We start from the raw sequence: 14,991 nt of genomic DNA on the forward strand, positions 1-14,991 counted from the left end.
TTTGAGCAGTGTGTGCAGGAGCAGAGGATCCTGAGGCGCCGTTTGACTGCCGCGCGGTCTGGCGGGTTCCCGGGAACCCCGCGACTCGTCATTCGCCACGCGATGTGACGCCGTAACTCGCTCCCCCCCTCCGGCTCCTCCTCCCCCTCCCCGCCCCACGCGGGTCACCTCCTGCGCGGGCTCCCGTCCCGCGAAGTCCATTAACGGCGGAGCGCGGGGCGCGGGGTCGCCTGAGCTCGGGCCCGCGGGAGACGACGGAAGAGAAACGCTCTCGTTTATCCGGCGCCAGCGCCTCTCTCTCTCCCCGTCGCCCCGGGTACGGCGCGCGTCATAAAGATGACGGATTGTGTGGGGGAGACCGGCGGGGCGGGGCGCTGCACTGGGCCCGGCCAGCCGCCCCATCGCTCACTCCGCCTGAGGCACTTACCCAGGACTCCATCTCCCACAATGCCTCAGCAAACAGTACATTACATTATATTACAGGCATTTAGCAGACGCTCTTATCCAGAGCGACTTACACAACTTTTACATAGCATTTTACATTGTATCCATTTATACAGCTGGATATATACTGAAGCAATGCAGGTTAAGTACCTTGCTCAAGGGTACAACGGCAGTGTCCTTACCCGGGAATCGAACCTGCGACCTTTCGGTTACAAGCGCAGTTCCTTACCCACTGTACCACACTCCGTCCTAGTTACAGTAGTTACAGCAGGACTCAGTAACTACATTCAGTCATTGTGGTGGGATTGATAACTCAGCAGAGTTGCCAGCTGAGTCCAATAAAGACAACTTGCTGCAAATGGACCTCTCCCTAACCTCTCAGAACTTCTGGTATTCCTAATGAAACAAACTGGCAGCTAGTCTGCCTCTGTAAAAGACTGGGGGGGGGGGGGCGAGAGAGAATGAGAGAGGGCGAGAGATAGAAAGACAGAGAGGGAGCACAGACTCACCTTTAATTCAATGGCACCTGCTGCAAGAGCTCTCAGAGACGCTGACTGAAGGCAGACGGTCGCTGCAGCGCTGTTTCCGTTCTGAGAGAGAGAAAGCAGGGGGGAGAGGGAGAGGGGGAGAGAGAGAGAGAGCAGGGTGTTAACCGCATGTTAAAACGTCACCAGATACTTCCAGGGGAAAAAAAAAAAGAACAAACGGCTTTTCAGGTCACAGGTTCAAAGCAAAATGAGCAAAATGAGAAATTATTAGAAGTATGCACGTGTGAAAAAAAAATTAGTAAAATTAGGAAAACAGGACAATGTGAGAAAATGAAAGAGAAGTATAAATATGTAGATACTTCAATACTGTTTAAAAGTGAACGAGAGAGTGAGATAGAGAAGTGTATGTTTGCAATCAATGTATGGGAATCTAACGTTACCCGTGGGAAAGCTAGCATCAGGCTGACTGACTCCACAGGTGGGGGGTGCAGTTGGGTCCACAGACCTGCTGCTATCCACATAGCATGCACATGACTGACCCCCTCTCTAGTCAAACCCCCCCCCGAAAAGGTCACCCTCCGAATTTCTCCACAATCCTGAATCGGGCTTATCCTTCATAACACACAGTCCCGACCTCGGCATTACCATCCACTCGTCTGAGAGCACTATATGTTCCAGTATTATGTGCCTGTTAACCCCGAGTCACATCCTGTTCCTCTCGCCCCAGAAGCCAACGGTCCTCAGTGTGCCTCTAAAATCAGCCGGCGTGACTCGAGATTGAGAAGCGGGGGGTGGGGGGATAAAAGAACAACCCCTTGAACACGTCCCGCCTCCCTGAGCGCGTGTCCCTGACTGCGACGCTCACGTGTGCTTGATGAACAAGAGCGGGGGGCAATCGGGTCACTGCCGAGAGGAGCCGGGGCCCGGGTACTGATGAGGCTCGGGAACCGAGAGCCGCTGTTTATCCGGGCGAGAGGACGATCCCTATCCGCTACCCCCTCAGGCGTGAGGAGGGCTGGAACCTGTTATTCTGCACTGGCCGGTGTGTGCCAGGAGGAACTTCTTTTTTTCTTTTCTTCTTTTTACATCAGCGCACCAAAAACACATCTCTGTGTGACAGGGTAAAATGAAGGGAAAACTGATGAGGGGAAACAGAGAGACGACCTCACCCTTGTGGGCTGAGACGTTGTTCGCGCCGCTGCGTTTGTTCAGGAGGCGTTTCGTACTGCGCCAGGCACGGCTTCTCTCTCATCAGCCCACTTCATAGCCCCCCTTCCCCCCAGAGAACTGCGGAAATGACTCCTGAAGCTTGGCTGAAGCAGGGAAGGGGCAAGTTGGCGCTTCCCCTTATCTGATGGAGAGGGGTGCAGGGCTCGGTTAATGCTTTAAACTGCCCAACACCTGAGGCTGGTTGTGGTGAGGCATGAACAGTGCCTTTTTTCCTGAAGCTGAGTACAGCAGGGCTCGTGTTAGTCATCAGTGGAAAAACTACACATCCCAGTAACACTTTCACAATTTGCTGCACGGTATCCCACGATACCCCGGGGCGCACACAGACAAGTTTACGATTGGGGGGGGACAGCAGATGAAACGGGCAGGAAAAACTGCACACTTGTGACTTCATGCAAATGCCCATGGATTCCAGTTCGCTTTATTTTTTTTTTTATAAGAGAAGAAAAAAATAAACGTTCATTTCAGGGAACCGGGCAGGTAAACTCGATTTAGTGAAGAATCGCCGAGAGGTGTGTGAAGAGACGGCTTTCATTACATTACATTCCAGGCATTTAGCAGACGCTCTTATCCAGAGCGACTTACACAACTTTTACATTGCATTTTTACATTGTACCCATTAATACAGCTGGATATATACTGAAGCAATGCAGGTTAAGTACCTCGCTCAAGGGTACAACGGCGGTGTCCTTACCCGGGAATCGAACCTGCGACCTTTCGGTTACAAGCCCAGTTCCTTACCCACTGTGCCACACTTCGTCCTACTCCCCCACTCCGCTTTCAGGGAGGCCAGAGAACGTGTCATCCGCCGTCTGCGGCTCTGCGGTCCAATTTGCGCTAAACGATTCTTAAACGCGGTCGGTGCAAAGGAACGGTTTCCGACCATGAGTCACAATTCCAGAATAATAATAACAAATGGAAGAGGAGGAGGAGGAGGGGCTCGGTGGACCTGCAAAAGGTTTGCCGATAATGCGTGATGCGGGAAAGAAGAACAGCTTCTATTGTGTACCTCATTCTATTGCTCGATGAGAGCTTCCTGCAAATATTCCCCAGTACGGACAGCACAGATAAGGAGGATATTAGAGTGAAAATGCACGAGTCTGTGTAGCCCCTGAGTCCGGGGAGGGTTCAACTGGAAAATAAAACATTTGATATTATTAATGACAAAAAGCAGTGATTTAAACAATAAATACGCGCGTGGTGGGATTGCATAGCAAGCAGCAAGGCCTTTTCTGAGGGCAGACTATAGCGTAGCAGTTAGAAGTGACAAATTCCTTAAATTGAATATTGCCCCCCACCCCCACCCCCTGAAGGGGTACCGAGCCGGCCCCAATGCTGCTGTTGTGATCACGGAAGAACCCAAATCTACCCGCGGTGGAGAGGGTCAGAGTGCGAGCGGCGCTCCGGGCTTGAATTCTGAAGCCGGTTCGCTTCCCAGAGAAGCTGTCGGAAGGAATACAAATCAAGATCTCAACCCCCTACCCCCCCCCCACCCGCCCCCTCTCCAGTTCCAGCTGACTAAAGAGCAGCCTAACCAGGTGCGGCGTCAGCACTGCGTGCGAACTCGTGCCGGTTCGGGTGAGGATCCGTGACTCGACGGCGCATCTGACGGAGCCCGGCCACGATCCCCGGCCTCCTCTGCGCTGCCGCACTGGCGCCCGCTCCTATAAACGGACCCTGTGGTTTTGAGCCCTGGGCTACGAGGCTACGAGGCTAAGAGGCTATGAGGCTATGAGGCTATGATGCTATGAGGCTATGAGGCTAAGAGGCTATGAGGCTATGAGGCTATGAGGCTATGAGGCTAAGAGGCTATGATGCTATGAGGCTATGATGCAATGAGGCTAAGAGGCTAAGAGGCTATGATGCAATGAGGCTATGATGCAATGAGGCTATGATGCTATGAGGCTAAGAGGCTATGAGGCTAAGAGGCTATGATGCTATGATGCAATGAGGCTATGAGGCTAAGAGGCTATGATGCTATGATGCAATGAGGCTATGAGGCTATGAGGCTACGCACAGACGGCTAATTCAGCCGTGAGCAGGGCCTGAGAGCACCGGAGCCATCAAACCCCACCCAGGTACCCGCAGGTTACCAGTTACAACCGACGAGAGCTCCGTGGTGCCAGCTCTCTCCTGTAGCAAAGCGTGGCCCGAAAAGTACAGAATGGCTGACGCGAGTGAGTGCGTGCACGGGAGGAACGAGTCCCTTGTCTGGGCATGGGTGGCACAGAAGTGCCAACGGAAGATGCTTCCTGGGACAGAGAAGACTATCCAAATGGTATATTCTTCTAATTTAATTAGAACTGTTTCTGCACCTTTTTCGGAAACTTGCCATTTAGAAACCCGAACTCTAAAAACCTAAATCTTAAATAATGGAGATTATTTATGATCCATTAATTTAAACACTGAAGGACCCAGGTGTGAGAGAATTGATGGGCAGGTATGGGACGAAACAGGACGCTTTTCCTTTCATCTGCTATCCAGGTGAAGGAGCAGGGGGTGCTGGGAGTTATCGGGCCTGCCTTTGAAGGCACCTGCGGTTTCCTGACGCAGGGTCGCCCCCCCCACATCAAAGGCAGGTTTGGGCTGTGCCCGGACCAGGTGCCTCCGCACACGCACCGGGAGGGTGCGGAACACCGCAGCCAAGGCAAGCGTGACATCACAATAAGGAAGCGTGACATCACAATGAGGAAAAGGAGCCCGCACTCCCGTCTTTCCTCCTCTGTGCAAGTCAATCATAAGTGCCAAATATCAGTGATGCTTTCAGCCATTGTGGCTCAAATTTCATCAGACTTGGCCATTGTGGCTCATTGGTTTTTTTTGGCGCTAGCATAATAAACTGCACTAGGGAGAAAACACAGCTCTGCATGGCACATATCACAGTTTGGACGTGCGTGTTTTTATTCCGGTTTCCGAGAGTGAAATCCCACCCAGCTTTCAGATTCCCTCCTTTGCGTCTCCGGCTGCTGTCCGAGGTGCTGAATCAAATCAAAAGCGACACCGAATTCATTCGAGCAGATGATCCTTATCCAGACTGGCTTTGACAGCGGTAAACAACACTGCATCCTGCAAAGTGTATGATACAGCTGGAATCTGATTTACTGGATCAATTCTGCTAAAAGACTGACTGACTGATGGCTGAATGGATGAGCACGCATTTCAAATATTCTACAGGCCGACACACGCTCCGTAGAAAGAACATCAGTGTTGTCATGGAGAATGTCAAGGGGGGAAGGGTCCTCCGCTGAACCACAGAAGGAATGCAGATAGAAGAGCTTAAGGGGAGTTTCAGCACCACGGACAGCCAGAAATCCAGACGCTCGTTTTAATGCTGCTCCGCCCCCTTTCGGGCGTCGCTGAAGCGAGCGTCGAAACGGCGTTTGCGCCCGTCTGTTTGAGGCGCTCGGGGCGTGCCAGCGCAGCGCTCCGGTTCAGGGTGGAGCAACTTTTATCGCAAAAAAAAAGGTTTTATTTGAAAACAGGACCCCCGCTTTCGAGTGACTTCATAGCAAAGTTATTTTAAAAAGTAGACCCGCTTTTGAGTGGCTTCTCAGCTTTATAACCGCGGCTCTTTTTATGAGACTGTGTACGAGACGAGACCCTCTCTCTCCACCGCCCGAGCTCTGACCCCAAAGGGACACACAACAGAGCCGGGGCGAAAGTTATTAGAAAGCCACGGCACAAAACATCGGAGAGGTAACGGCTTCACCCCCGAGGCCGCATCGAATCTTCGGCCCTTCAGCATTCGACCAGCGTAAACACAGCAACGCTTCTTCGGTGCCAAATGTTCAAAAATATTCCAAAATTGATTTGAATTAAAAATGAAATTCTAAATTTTTTTTTTTTTTTTTTTACTGTTACTCTACAGGAGATTTCAAATTTACCACAGTAACCAATCCCTTCACTGGGAACATATATACTGTAGTACATGCCCAAAGTATTGGCATGCACTTTAGGTAGAGAAACTTTAAGTAGAGAAAAATTCTCTGTCTTAATTTCAGTGCTTTTATTGAACGGCAACCAACATTTTTAAAATCAAATTTCCACCAGCAATAACACACATAAGATAAGTTTAACTTCAAAAACGATCGTCGACGTGACTCTCCAACAATTTCACAGATGAAATGCTCTCATCGATAAACATTATGACAGTAAAAGCAAAAGCGAAGCCAGACTCGCGTCGAAGCGTACAAGTGTTAGCGTACAAGTGTTAGCGTACAAGTGTTAGCGTACAAGTGTTAGCGTACAAGTGTTAGCGTACAAGTGTTAGCGTACAAGTGTTAGCGTACAAGTGTTAGCGTACAAGTGTTAGCGTACAAGTGTTAGCGTACAAGTGTTAGCGCAAACGCTTTAGCGCTCGCTAACGGGGGGGGGGAGGGGGGGGGGGAATTGGATGCCCATTAAGTCCGCGAGCCCGCATGCCAAATTCACAGAGGGGACAATGCCGGTCCGATCCAGGACTGTGCCCCCCCCCCCCCCCCATCCCGGCTGTGACATTTCCAAAAGGTCACAGCGTTCGGGCCGTCGGGGGGGGGGGGTTTAACGGGTACTCTGAGGACGGCAGAAGGCGCAGTCCTGTCCCCCGAAACGAAAGGCTGCCGATGGCGTTTTGGGTCCGTTTGCCCCCGGCGGATTGGCTGCTGCGCTCAGGTGAATAATCGGGACGGGCGGTGGGCAACGGCGGTGAACGGCGCAGGAAACGGATTCGTTTGAAAGGCTCGGTGAAGAGATCTGATCTGACAAAGACCAGGCTGGTGACCAGAGAAATCACAATCTTAGAGTGATTACAGAGGGGTACAGAGTGGTAGAGAGAGGGGTAGAGTGGTAGAGTGGTAGAGAGTGGGAGAGAGGGGCAGAGGGGTAGAGAGTGGTACAGAGTGAGAGAGAGGGGTAGAGAGTGAGAGAAAGGGGTAGAGTGGGGTACAGAGTGACAGGAAATAAAGGAGGGGTTTCTCACACCTCTCTCAGCGTTCTGTAGCATCAGCTGGGCAGTTCCACTCCGTCACTCACATAACAGGACCCATGTGGCTCCACAGGGGGCTAGCTCTAAGAACAGGGCAGGGGGGCGGGCAAGAGGCTGAAGGAACCCCCCCAGGCTGCCCCAGGCCTCTGATTGGTGGACGGGCTACGAGAGAACTGTCTTCAGAGAGGGGCGGAATTTCCACACAGCCAATCACATGGTCCCTATCCCGTGTGTAAGAACAGGGGGGGGGATTGTGCTGGTGAAGGTGTGCAGTCAGCCGGAAGCCCGTCGTGTTTTCTCATTGTGCCTCTGACATTTCATCATTCGCGCTCGCTCGCCCGCTCGCTCGCCCGCTCGCCCGCCCGCCCGCCCGCCCGCCCGCTCGGCTGAGAGCGGCGGATGCCTGCGGGGTAACGGAGCACTAGAACACCGCCTTAAAACATTTTTTTTTTTTAAATAAGAATTTCATAAAACCCTGCTCTTCAAAGGGTTAAGGTGTTCAACAGGGGAAAGCTTCTCCCCATCCACATGGTCACAGGAGCCAATCAGAAAGTGCTCAGCGGGGGGGGGGGCTTTCCCTCCCCAGCGCCGCCCTGTGGGGGGCGTAGGGCCCGCGCGTGCTCCAGCAGAGCCGCCGCCGCTCCCGCCTGACAGCAGGTGCTGCGGGGCCTTCCTCCCGTTGCCGTGGAGACCTCACACTCAGCCCCGGCAGGAGCTGCCCATGCTCGGCATCGGGGATTCGCATGCACACACACACAGGCATACACACACACACGCTAACACATGTATATACACACACACACACACACTCACACACTCACACGCACGCACGCACACACAGGCACACACACAGGCACACACACAGGCACACACACACACACACACACACGCACGCACCACGCACGCACGCATACATACACACACACACACACACACACACACACACACACACACACACACACACACACACACACACGCACGCACGCACGCACGCACATACACACACACACACACACACACAGCCGGCCAACTTCCAGAGGCGAGGAAGTCCACCCTAATTGCCGGATCCCTCATAAAGCCGCCAATCGGTCCAAGCGATCCCGCCACGCGGTTACAGTTAACGAATCGTCTCCCTGGTAACCGCTGAGGGGAGGAGCCCTGCGCAGCGCGGACAGAATTCCAGGCGCCCATAATGCCCCCCCCCCCACCCCCCACCCCCCACCCCCACCCCCCACCCACAGCCGGGACTTCAGAAAAGGGCCAACAGCATTCCTGCTGGCTTCCTGTGATCTAAATCACACCTGATGCCTCCCTCAGAGTAGTGGCAACTTTGATGAAAAAAAAATAAAATATATATATATATATATATATATATATATAATAATAATAATAATAATAATAGAAATCCTTTTTTTTGTGGCAGGGCTCGTTCTTCCAGAGGTGGAACATTATGACCCCCCGCTCCAAAATTCTATTAACGCCTCCTGAGGTCAGAGTCAAAGATCGCGAGGCGGCGTTCGCGCTCCAGTGAAATGGAAATGCTGGTCTGCCCCGGGTGGGGGGGGGCGCTCACGGGCTCGTGGCTTTAAGGGACAGATGACGGTCTGAGGAGAAGGAGAAGAGAGGAGGAAGAAAAAGAAAAAAAAACGGGCCTCTGTGACTCTGTTACCAAGGAGACATCCCGAAAGGTCACGGACAAGCTCGGATTATGTGTAGGACCCCCCCCCCCGGCACTCCTGTACTGATTAAGCAGTCATGAGCAGAGCGTGGATGTTACTACCAGTTACTCTGTGTTAAAGGGTTAAGTGTTCCATTATATTAGGTATTATTGTAACGCATGCAGTACATACAGCTCTTATTAACCTTTCACTAGTGGAATGGTGTGTTGACATGGTGCAGTTATATAGTTAGCTCTAATTCTTCTTCTTCTTCTAAATCTGGGATCTCAAACTCAATGATGAAACCGGCTTATTCTGAGGGAGCCCTCTTTACGGGAGGCATTTCTCACCCTTCAAAAAACGTGTCGCTTCCTCCCTGACTTCCTTCCTTCGACGGAGACGGCCAATTTACTTTCATTCGGCTGTTTTCATAATGCCTGTCCTTATCGCGATCGATGTTCAATGGCTGGAGGTCAACATGTCCTGTCATGTTCTCTGTGGACACAGACAGACAGGCAGATAGACAGCACAGACAGACAGCACAGGCAGGCAGGCAGACAGACAAACTGACAGCACAGGCAGACAGCGCAGGCAGGCAGGTAGACAGGCAGGCAGGCAGACAGACAGCACAGGCAGGCAGACAGGCAGGCAGACAGACAGAACAGGCAGACAGCGCAGGCAGGCAGGTAGACAGCACAGGCAGGCAGGCAGGCAGCACAGGCAGACAGACAGCGCAGGCAGGCAGACAGCGCAGGCAGACAGACAGCGCAGGCAGACAGACAGCGCAGGCAGGCAGACAGCGCAGGCAGGCAGGTAGACAGGCAGGCAGGCAGACAGTTAGGCAAGCAGACAGACAGACAGACAGCACAGACAGACAGCTCAGGCAGGCAAGCAGGACAGACAGACAGCGCAGGCAGACAGACAGCACAGGCAGACAGCGCAGGCAGGCAGACAGACGTGCAGGCAGGCAGACAGCGCAGGCAGGCAGACAGGACAGACAGACGTGCACAGAGCGCCACAGAATCCAAATTCGATTGTCAGCAGAGGCCCTTTCACAGAGCGCTTCAAATCTCCTGCCTACTGGTCCTAGTTGTTATTATTATGATTACTGCTGCCATATCGCTCCATGTATCAGAAGCACAATGGAGAAGCACAATGGCAAGAGTCAGACAGCGATAACAGCCCCAGAGGCGTCTGAAAGGCGGGCAGCTGTTTGGCTGCTCACCGCGTGTCAGAATGAAAAGACGCTCCGCTCTCATTCACGAGCACAGAACAGCAATGGAGTGCTCTCCAGAGTCAGCTGTGTAGACAGAGACATGCCACACACACACACATACCCCACACACACACACATACCCGCACACACACACACCTGCACACACACACACACACACGCACACACACACGCAGGCACATGCCTGCACACGCACTCACACACAGGCACACACACACATACACTCACTCACTCAAACACACACACAAGCACACACACACAGACACGCACTCACTCAAACACACACACACACACACACATACCCGCACACGCACTCACACACGCACATACCCGCACACGCACTCACTCAAACACACACACACACGCCCACACACGCCCGCACACGCACTCACACAAGCACACGTGCACACACACTCACTCACTCAAACACACAATCATACACACGCAGGCACATGCACACACGCCCGCACACGCACTCACACACAGGCACACAAGCACGTGCACACACACTCACTCACATACACGCACTCACTCAAACACACAATCATACACACGCAGGCACATGCACGCACAATAACGTAAAGAAAGTACAAAATACAGCTTACAAATAATACATTTAGTACTGCAGTGAAGCACTGAACGCAGCATACGACCTTCTCTCAAAGCGATCGGCTTATCGTGAAGGACCAAACGTGAAAAAGCCCTTCCCCCCGGGGGGTAACACGCTTGTCCCGGGCTCTCTTTTAATTAAAAATCCGACAACAGGAACACAGCTAATCATTAAGGGCTCTTCGGTCCGTTATTAAATTAATTCAGCTTTTTAAGACAGAGCATGCTGTAGAGTGTAACACTGCAAAATGCACGATAGAATGGGTTTTCTTTTAAAAGCACTCTTTTACGACTTCAATTTGACAACCGCCTCTTGATTAGCCGACAACTGAAAAACAGCAACCTCGAGGGCTTCGGAGACGTGCGGTTTTGAAGGCCTCTTTTTGAAGGCCAAAAAGCCTTCAAACGAGAGCCGAGTATCATCTGAGTTCAAATAAACGAAGAAAATATTTAGGTGCAAAAATATACATAACGCCTCGGAGCCAGTCCAAAAAAAAAGAAGAAAAAGAACAGGAAACTACGGTCCGATAGCGGGCGTGTTTTCATGACAAAAAAAAAAAAAAAGCGTTACAAATTTTGAGATTTCGACTCGGTTTTTGCGGTGGAAAACGATCGAGACGAGGGTCGCCCGCGGCAGAGACTCCGCCGTCCGAAATCCCGCTTTTCGCGGGGCGCCCCCCGATTTTAAAACTGGAGCGCGGCCTTCAGCGCCCTCTCAGAGGAGCGACCTCGTCCGTGAGGAACGGCGCGTTCGCCGTTATTTTCCGTAAAGGGTCGTTTTATTGGGGGTACATAAGTGGGCTCCCCGAGAATTAAATGTCCTCCACTTCCCACACGGGCCTGGCTTTCTGAAGCACATTTTTCCCCCCACGGTCGAATATTACATTGCATTACATTACAGGCATTTAGCAGACGCTCTTATCCAGAGCGACTTACACAACATAGCATTTTACATTGTATCCATTTATACAGCTGGATACATACTGAAGCAATGCAGGTTAAGTACCTTGCTCAAGGGTACAACGGCAGTGTCCTACCCGGGAATCTAACCTGCGACCTTTCGCCCTGTTCCCTACCCACTGTGCTACACTCCGAATAAGCCTGAATGCAATGGAGAAGGAAGAAGCGGACGAGTGCAGGGGGGCAGGTTTAGGATTTAGGAGATTTGGGACGGAGCACACCTAAGGAGGCCGCGCTTTGGTAACGACTATTGGACGCGGTGTTGATTAAATGGGGAAGTGACACGGCAATTTGCTTAACCAATCGCTGGTCCGTCAGTGCAGCGGGAGGCCAATCAGAAGTGAGCTAATGGAGACGGGATGGACGCATTTTGTTGAGAAATGACACCCTATACAGGACACAGACAACATTTCTTTGTTTTGACATTTGTAAATACAACGGAAGTTAATAATAATTACGATAACTTACGCTGCATCTTTTAACCGAAAACTCTAACTCTATAAACTATGGAGAGCAAAAACGCTAACAACATTAAGAAACCTACACGAAAAAAACTGAAATATTCATCTTGTGGTTGAATAAACACTTCAAATGTGAGAAAACTGATTTCGCTGCACCTTCTGCACAGAATACGACAGAACTGGAGACCGAGAATAGATCAGGAGGAGTAAAATGGATTCCTTTGAGACGGACCGAAATCACCGCCAAAGATGTATTATTTTTTCTGGCACGTAGCTTCCCCGCCTGAAGAAATTGCACTGTGCTGCAATAATGGCGACAGAGTCCGCCAGGGATTCTTGTGTGTGTGTGAAAGAGCGATGGAAGTGTTTTTTTAGTGAAAACGCTGCCATAAAGGCAAGGGAATGGGAGGACAAAGAGCAGAAATGCCTGAGTGCACAGAAGGAGAGAAAGCCTTACTGGAAACTGCTCTTGGATGAATACACACACACACACACACACACACACACACACGCACAAACAAACGCACACACACACGCACACACGCACACACACACAAACGCACACGCACACAAATTTCCACTTGCTGACAACTCACTTCACTACCATGGCAAGTCTGCCTTTTAGTAGCCAAACCTTAGCCTTAAACTGAGCAAAAAAAAAAAACCAAAAAAAAAAAACCAAACGATTTGCATGAATACAGCCAACGGAGCTAGGCCCTCTATATATAAAAATACTCACGGCTCCATGTTCCTGCTTAGGAAACAAAAATAAACCTGCTTATTGGCAATGAGTGTTCGGCGCTGTAGTGTGTGATTTCTGCAGGTCTGTCAGTTTCCCTGCACAGAGATAGTTGCAAATACATGGCAATGAATAAACTGACACCAAAAAGACAAGTTCATATCTTATGCACACGTCCTGTACTCTCACGGATATAATGGGTTTATTTTCAAAGAAATTTTAGGCCTGGCTGAAACATTACCCATTCATTTATTGATTATTGTCAAAATGTTTTTTTTTTGGACGAAATCAAGGATGGTTGAGGTTTTATAGACGGTAAAATAATTGTCCAGGTAGTGGCCAAATATCTGAAAATAACCCCAATTTTGTTCAATTAATTTTAAAAAATGAATGACACTACCAGGTAAACAATTGCACAGCCCATGTTCTCCAACAAAATCTGAATCATTACTTAATGCATTACATTTTTGTTACCCTGTAAAAATTATTTAGACAGCGTTTGTTCTCCATGAAAAATGTTTTGACTCCATATTTACTTTTTAATCTTTATAAAATCAGTGGGCTGCCAACCGGTAGGTAACTTGAAGTAAATATTAACAAAGAACAGACAAGCTGCATCATCAGACCTCTCATGCTCATGTCGAAAAAGGACGTGAAAATCAAAACGAAGAAAAGACAATGTCTGCCCCGTCTGAGCCGCCTGGGCTCCATTCCGTTTCCGGTTTCCTAAAAAGGACCTGCGTTTCGATGGGGGAGGCGGCCACCGAAGCTTCCCGCCGCACCTCTAACGCGAACCTCCAACCAGGGCGTCCCTTCGGTTTCGAGCGAATGGCGGAAAAACGCACGGTTGCCGAGGGAGACGATAAACGCAAACCTGCTACGCCGCTCGGAGATTTCGGAAACCCTGTAAAAAAAAAAGCCCCCCAGGGGGCCTCAGCCATTTAATCAGAGCTGAATGCAGAAATACATTTTCATAGGAGAGAGAAAGAAAAAAAAAAACAAACTGCTAAACAATCAACGGTAACGGTAATTAGAAAGGAAGCCCGCAGTCGGTTATCCCAGGACGTGAGAAACATCAATTACCTTCCATTGTCTTTTTCCCCCTACAGTACGAATACAATTATTTAGCCTGTTGAGCGGTAGTTTTGTTTGCTTGGGCGAGACAGAGGGAGATAACGGAACTCGGCGTTCGTTAACACCGAGGTGAGCCCGAGGTGGGACGGTCGGGCGAAATGAAATCGGGGCGCCCGCGTTCTCGCGTCGGGAGCCCCGTCGGAGACGGCGGGGTGATCAGACGCGAGCGGAGGTTTCGGCGGGGGGGGGGGGCGTCGGGTACGCGGAGGAGGACGAGGGGCTCCCCGTCGGTCAGGAGAGTCGGAGAGTCGGATCTACGGCGAACATCGGCGCCTGCTCGCGCACGGACATCGGGGGAACGCCGATAATCGCGCGGGCGGAGGATGTAAAACGAGCTCCTCCGCATCATCATCGGCACGCTCCATCTGTCGCTCCCCTCCCCCCATCTCTCTCGTCTCTCTCTCTCTCTCTCCTCTCTCTCCTCTCTCTCGACCTCTCTCTCCTCCTCTCTCCTCTCTCTCTCTCTTCCTCTCCTCTCCCCTCCCTCCTCCCTCCCTCTCTCTCTCTCCCCTCCTCTCTCCTCCTCTCTCTCCTCTCTCTCCTAGTTCAACAATAACCTCGCGGACGTCACTATAGAAACTTCACACAGTGCTAATGGGATCGAAAAGCTGACATGGGGTGGGGTGGGGGGTGGGGGGTAGGAAAGGAAAGACTGCTTAATAAGAACGAACCTCGATGGTTTAAATGTGAGCGCGAGGCTAATTATTTGATAAAGAGTACAAGGAGAGCCACTGGGAGATAAACGGTTGCTCGGGGGGGGGGGCGGGGGGGGGACGCACGGCGAGCTGAGCTGTTCCGGGCTTATCTGGCCGCTCCTTGAGAAGGTCATTAACCGAGCCTTTGAGGAAGGTCCACACGGAGCAGCCGGGCCTTAACAGAGCGCGTGCAGATAGCCGCCGCGCCGCCGCGCTAGCCCAGACAGACGGAATAAGCCCGTTGTCGCATTTAATGCAGGAGAGAAAAATTTATTTTTAAAAGTCATTGTTCTGTTCCGGAACATTCTTTAATGGCTCCTTATTAAAATAAGGCTTTCCCCCCCCCCAACCTTTCAGCGCATGCCTTCCTTGAGCG

At 51.1% G+C, this 14,991-nt stretch overlaps 1 protein-coding gene across 1 annotated transcript in view; it reads right to left on the bottom strand.

Annotated features, from left to right (window-relative positions):
* Positions 1–14,991, bottom strand: part of LOC135245536 (synaptotagmin-1-like) — a 110,326-nt gene that overhangs the window by 65,223 nt on the left and 30,112 nt on the right. The window contains exon 3 of the mRNA XM_064318643.1: positions 954–1,034. The gene's annotated coding sequence lies outside the window, so the exon portion shown is untranslated. The remainder of the gene's footprint in view (positions 1–953; positions 1,035–14,991) is intronic.

This window comes from Anguilla rostrata, chromosome 19, assembly GCF_018555375.3.
Source record: "Anguilla rostrata isolate EN2019 chromosome 19, ASM1855537v3, whole genome shotgun sequence".
Classification (NCBI taxonomy): domain Eukaryota; kingdom Metazoa; phylum Chordata; class Actinopteri; order Anguilliformes; family Anguillidae; genus Anguilla; species Anguilla rostrata.